The following is a 7,388-nucleotide window of genomic DNA, read 5'->3' as shown; positions in this document are numbered from 1 at the left end:
AAACAGGATTCTACCGGACACGACTTTGCAGACAACCCCTAGGACGAACTGCTCTGATACCAATTTGTCATACCCTTAATCCGATAGGGTGTGATGGGCACTCGACCCTTACCTAGGGCCGAGCGAACCCGCTGACTCTCGTGACACTCATAATCATACTGGGCCCTTAAGTCGTGAAATGAAAACATAATGTAAACTTTTCAGAAAAACATGCTTTTCGTTCTTCTCAAATCAAGGAAAATCTGTATACATATGAAACTTGTAACACAACACATAATAACACATCGGCTTACAGAGCCGCTTACGTCACTGACACACTATATACATGACAACATCGTCTGCAAAGTCTCTAACATGGAACATGATACCATAACACAATACACTGACTCGGCAGCACTCCGGAGAAAATGAAGCTCGCCAATCCCCGCCGAGCATCTTCTACTAATATCTTGACTCGTCGGGTGTACCGCGTGGCATGAAACGCAACCCCCGAAGAAAGGGGGTCGATGCGAATATGTCCGAGCATGTAAAGCATGAAATACAATAAGCGGGATCATACTGAAGTAAAGAGTATAGAAAATCATAAGACTTGCCTTTGAAAACATATATCATGCATGTCAATGTCATAAAGTCATCGTAAAAACATATAGCGTGTCCCGTCCCTCTAGCGAGGGACTCGGTGAGTAAAATCATAGTATACATATATAAAGTGTACATATAACGTGCCCCGGCCCTCTAATGAGGGACGCGATAAATAAAATCATATCATCATCATGTATGCATGCATATATACATATATATATATATACCGTACCCGGCCCTCTAGTGAGGGACTCGGTGAATGAAGTCATCATATGCCATCCTGGCCGCCTCCCCCATATCGTCATATCATATAACGTGCCCCGGCCCTCTAGTGAGGGACGCGGTAAATATAACGTGCCCCGGCCCTCTAGTGAGGGACGCGGTGAATAATGCAATGGAATTGCACGAATACATGCTGCCGGCCCGGACGCGATTGAAAGACATATTGAGGCCGGCACGAGCGAGTAGTGAGAAACCATATGCACATAAATCATTTTCAGAGACTCAATGAAGTAATCTAAACGGATCGTCATTTGAAAATCGGAACAATAGTTATATCAATTATCTTATCAAATACCTTTCGGACGCCACTCAGAAACATATCAAACAACATAAACATATAGAAGAACCATAGGGATCATAGTCATACGTCAAACCAATCCGAGTCCGCCTCGGAAAGTTACGGACCTTATTCACTTTAGGACTTTCTACGAACATATCGAAGCAATCCGAGCCCTTCTGTGAAAGTTACGGTCGTTCGTAGTTACGAAATCATTTAAGAACAAAACTCTTTTGAAAACAAAACTTTTGTGCAACTTTTGAAACTTAGTCATTCAAAAACATAAGAACCATAATTCGACTACATTAAGAATACGAATATCAAGGAACCAATAAGAATCATAGACAGGCTCGGATCGCAAGAATAGAGTTACCTCGAGGCTCGTGTCATAACTTACTTTTAACTAAGACATGCCAAAGAAAGAAAGGTTGAGCTTTACATACCTTGGCCGCTCCCTCAGCTAATCCAGACTTACGTCTCGGCTTCTCACGATCTACAATAACGTCATTAGACATCAACCATTAGTCATAAATACCGAAGAACTCAATTCCAAGCCATCACTTATTTACAGAAATTTGGGTAGCATCTCCCCTATAAATCCAACATCCCCGAGAATTCAACTCGGCCAAATATTCAACAACAATACCAACAACCATATCAACAAGAAATTCCAAACGCATTCTAACATTAATAACTCCTTTCTACATAATTCGACGACATTCAATTATATTCAATTCAACTACATATATTCAAACCAACATCGACGATCACATGTTCAAGTACTAATCCGAAACCATTCAAACAAAATTCAAGAATGCTTCAAACAATCCACGCATTATTCAAAACAGCCCGTCCAATACACCATAATACCCGAAACCTCCCAAGTTCAAGAAAACATCAACAACACATTTCTTTTCTTCCAAATTCATAAACTACACCAACAATCCACATGTTAATAACATCCTTCACTTAATTTCAAGAAACTATATTTGATTTACATTGGCTTCCAAAATCAGCCCACACACGACTTCAACTTCAACTTAACTGCATTAATTCTTCATTTTGCTCATCATAAATCCACAACAACAACAACAATCTAAACATGCTAAATAAAATTAGTTCTTCACTTCTACACTAACCATACATACCCGGCCACACACACAACACCATATTTTCATGAATTCCATTCATTTCCATGCTCCACAACATCCACAAACCATGCATAACATATGAAAATAAAGATTGAACCTTACCTTCTTCACTCCACTTCTTCACTCGGCTAGGCTTCTACATGGCAACAACGAGCGATTTTCTTGTTCCAACAACTACTCCACGTTAACGAGGGCCTTCCAATTAGTAGAGAGACAAGGAGAAAAAAAAATTCTTGATCAATCCTCAAGGACCAATTCGGCCAGCCCCATGGCCGTTTTCTCCTTCTTCCTTTTTCTTCAAGTTTCTTGAAATTTCTAAAGTGTGGAAAAGATGAATTTGGTCTTGCTTGGTTATGACTTATACATATATATATAAATATATATGTATAGCACATGGCCGGTCATGTGCAATCTTCTTTTTTTTTTTTTTTTTTTTTTCAATTTTCTCCAATTTTCTAGAAATTTCTTGGATGATGAATGAAAAAAATATGTCTTGATTTTCATGACTTATGCATGTATACATACATAGCCCCTACAAATATAAAATGAACACATGTGCCATTTCATGGCTTGAGAATATTGGCCAATCATGGGTGGGGTCCACACCATGCCCCACGGCCACATGGCCCTTTGGCCACTTAATGAAATATTTTTTCCAACTCTTAGCCCTTAATTCCTTATTCCAAATTTACCCTTAATGCTCCATACCAATAAAAGCTGAATATGCAACTTATACATTCTTAACAAAACCGAAAAAATAACCTTGTCCCTAACTTTCCACAATTTACTCGGAATATCCCGACGTACAAAATACGGGATATAACAGTAAGGGTTCAATTAGTCTAAAGGGAAGGTACTAGACACCCTTTAAGACCCATTAACAATGGTTAACCGACCGGACTTATGATTAGTTAGGCTAAGTGTAAATATTATAGAGAAGAAAATAGTTTTGTAAATATTGCTAAAGTTATAGACATGGAAGATTGCTATAAAAAATAAGACTTGTAGGAAAATAGTAATTTGCATAAGAGCTTGGTTATAAATAAATTGAAGGAAACGCGAGACGCTGTAACGTTTTAAACGTATTTGAAAAATAACTCAAAAGGAGAGACATTAACTGGTTTTTGTTTTCAGAGTCAAACAAGATGGGATTTTTCTTTCTCCTTTTTATTATTTCCTATTAACTATCTTTAGCTATGCGTGATTAATTCGAAATTGAAGAGTTGTCTATAAAATCTACTTGAGTTCATTACTTACATCTTAGTGACGTTTCAAACTTTTCTAAAATAATAAGAATAAAAATGTGATCTTGATTCAAAATAGATGTTCACGACTTCACGTCATCAAGATCAATTGTTTTAATAAAAATAAATACTATAGATACTATAAACAATTTTAAAAACAATGAAAAAAAGGAACAAAACCTGTGGAATTAACTAATAGTTTTTCCTTAAGGTAACTAACCATTGTTTATAAAACTACCCATACTAATTCCCTATAATTCATGTAAGCTAAGAGGCAAAAATAAGGTGTTAATCATACAAAGTAAGTCAAAAACACACACAGCGAAAATAAGATAGAGGGAAAGAAGAGCGAATGGATCAGTCCATTCTTAAGACCACTGCTGCAGTCCGTTTTGCTATTGGGCTTTGGCCCAGAAAGTCTTTTTTTTTACTTTTTGCCACTAGCGGGCTGGACAAGAGAGGAGGATTTGTTGGGCTTTTAGCCCAATACCGAATGCGGAGGAGGTATCCGTCGGACTCGTGCAATGATTTCACATACAAAGACAAAGAGAAAAGAATTAGTAAATGAATCCCACCATAATCAATGCTACTCGAATCTAAACTCCATGCATTATATCAGAAGTAATAAATCCGAATGACTTTAATAAACAACAACAGAGTGGTGTGATGACTCCTCAACGAATTAGAGCTAAATCTTAAAGCGATTTGCTAAAAATATGCAGCAGCAAGATTAATCCAAAACGGTGTTACAACCTCAAAATGAATAACAATTCAGCTCAGAATGAAGTTGAAACTCAGCTCAATGGCAGCTGAAATTCGGCTCAAAATGCAATGGTCTATGGCCCGAAATTACAACACCAAAAGTGGCTAAACTACAGCTATTCGGATAGATGGTCTCAGTCACGACAACTATTCTGATTCCCTCTGGTCAAGATAGACTTAACTCATGCCTATTCTCATCTTTGGACCCAAATTATACATTTAGCCGGACTCGAGCAACAAATTATTCATATCCAAATAGGTTCACATAATCTAGCTTGTCTAGTATCCCCAGATTTCTTTAGATACTGAAATCAGATTTTAAACATATTCAGCAGATATAAGCAATATCCGGGACCATTTAAAGGGGACATTTCAGTCTGTAGCATTCTTACTAATAGATTATACTACCAAGATTGAGCTTAAGTAACCATGTGTCATTGTATTTTCTCTAAATTGCTAAGACAAGAGTCGAACTTAACTGAACATGATAGTTGTACTAGTCAGGACATACATGCTATGCTAAACAAGTAATGAGATTAAACTATACTAAGCATGATCACTAAACTAAACAAAAGCCTAAATACTATGCACATAACTGAACTAGTCTGCTAATAAAATAGACACGATCAAACAAAGTTAAACAAACAAAGCCCAAAAAAAGCACATAGAGGGAAAGTAAAAAATGCTGGAAATGCAAAAGGAAATAGAGTATTAGACAACACAAAGCGTATGAACTCTCATCAACATTTGTCGAACATTCCTACTTTAGACGATATACAGCCCGAAAAGATGACCTTAAATTTAAATAGATGAATATGATTGCAGCAACATCCGGAATACAAATCACATAAGCAGGGCCTCCTCATAATATTTTGACAACATGATTCAAACACAACAAGGAATAGGATTCCAAATTAACCAAACTAATTTCAGACGAACTTCAGAATCACAAACACATACAGTAATGTTAAAACAAAGGACTGCATTTCATCAAATCTTCACAGATTTAAGGAAAAAAAATAAAACTTAATTACCCAAGCTTTAACACACAGTCGCCCAAAAACTCATCTTAAGGAACAAACAATACTGAAAATAACATAACTACGTGATTTGCCTACGACCTAATTAATGTCGACAGAAAAAGATGGAAGGACAAGATCGAGTATTACTTATCGTGGGTGCAGTGAATCGGGGCTCGAAGCCGCGGATCTATACTCGACTCCAAAGTAAAAGCCGATTTGATAAGAGTGAATACTTAATACTTCAAAAAAAATTCCGAGATACAGTGGTCGGAGAATGTATGTCTTTCAAAAGGGTGCTCCCAAATATAGTGATTGTGGAAAGTGTAAACATTTAGGAAGGGTTAAGGTGGCTGACCAGAACTCCCAGATTTAGAGTAGTAATGAAAAAGATGAAAAAATGTTGAATGTCGTCCAAAATCCCTCCCGTTTCAAAATGAACTTAGAGATCTTTTTATAGGATGATTTGGTAGGGTTTTTTGAGTTCGAAATTGGGCGGGGTTTTAAAATCAAAATTCGAAATTGAGTCAAAGTTTTGCTAATCCGAACGTTGGGGCCTTTCACGTGGTTGATTCAGACCCTCCTTAAAGTGGTTCGACCTTCTCTGATCTTTGAAGATTTCAATTTGTTTGAAGCGAGAAAGGAGCGTCTTTCTCTGTCAATCGACAGAAAACTCAGACGAAACAGACATAGAGACATTTTTGTGTGGAAATGGAAAGATGCATCTTGTGTAAGGCTAAAGGGAGGCTGGTATTTAACTGGAAAGGGAGAGGAGAGAGGGAGGAGGAAAAGAAAGCTGTGCGTATTGCACGAAAATGGGGGTGGCAGGATCTGCCATGGCTGAAAGGGCCTGAGCTTTGGTCGAGCTTTGGTCGAAAATGGAAGAGGGAATGAAGAAGACGACAGGGAGAGGAGAGAGAGCGTAGGGAGAGAGAGGGAAGAGGAGGCGTTGTTGAAGAGGAGAGAAAGAGAGGCTGATCGTTAGGTTTAGGGAGGAAAAAGAAATGTTGGGCCGGGTCGGGTATGGATTTTAATTGGGCTGGTCGGGTATAAAGGGTAGTGGGCTGGTCCGTTGGAATGGATAATAGACTTGATTTTTTGGGCCATTAATTGGCTGAAGATATTGATCCTTTCTCCTCTATTTAATTATTTTCGGGCTTCTAATTTAATAACTGGTACAATTTATACTATGATAATTAATGATTAATATGTAGAAAATAAAGGACTTGATAAAATGTAATTAAATTAACGAAAATAAAGTGACGAAGAACCTTTTTGAAATTTGTGATGAAGTAATACTAGTAATGTTTATAGTAGAATAGTGAAAATGAAAGTAACGATGTTAATAGTAGTAGAAAATAAAAATAATAGTGAAAACAAAGTATTTAGCTCGTTAATAAATTTAAAAGCCCAAGGAAATAAATTGGAACAAAGGAGGGACAAAATTGGGTGTAACACTAAGTCATGCTACAATAAATACAGCTAATTTATAAGGCATGTAGAAAATGATCATAATCTAAAAGTACTAAATCATGCTAAAATAAGTACGGCTAATTAGTATTAATTACATGACTAGATATTAAATAAAAGAGAAAAGACATCATTTGACCCCTGAACTTGGCACGAAAACTTAGTTTAGCAATTAAACTTAAGTTGTATTTATTTACCCCCCTTAACAACTTTCAAGTTAATTAAATACCCCCCTTAGCAGCCTGGACCAGTTGAGATCTAAATTTTGTTCACCACTCGCCCACTGATTGGTCCACGTCATTAAATATTTTTTTAATTATTTTTATTTATTTAATTTTTCTCTTTCTTCTTCATTCTTTTCCTACTTTATTATTTTATTAAAAATAGACCCCACCTAGTCACCACGCCACCACCACTGCCGCCTCCACCACACCACCACCGCCGCCACCACCACGCCAACCCCCCCCCCCCCCCCCCCAACAAAACAACCAAACCCACCTTCTTCCGCCCTCCATTATCATCAACGCTCCATCAACAACAATGGCTACCTTTCTTCTTCCATCAACAACAATGGCTACCTTTCTTCTTCCATCAACAACCA

The sequence above is a fragment of the Lycium ferocissimum genome, chromosome 10 (assembly GCF_029784015.1).
Source record: "Lycium ferocissimum isolate CSIRO_LF1 chromosome 10, AGI_CSIRO_Lferr_CH_V1, whole genome shotgun sequence".
NCBI lineage: Eukaryota > Viridiplantae > Streptophyta > Magnoliopsida > Solanales > Solanaceae > Lycium > Lycium ferocissimum.
This window is presented reverse-complemented; position numbering follows the sequence as displayed.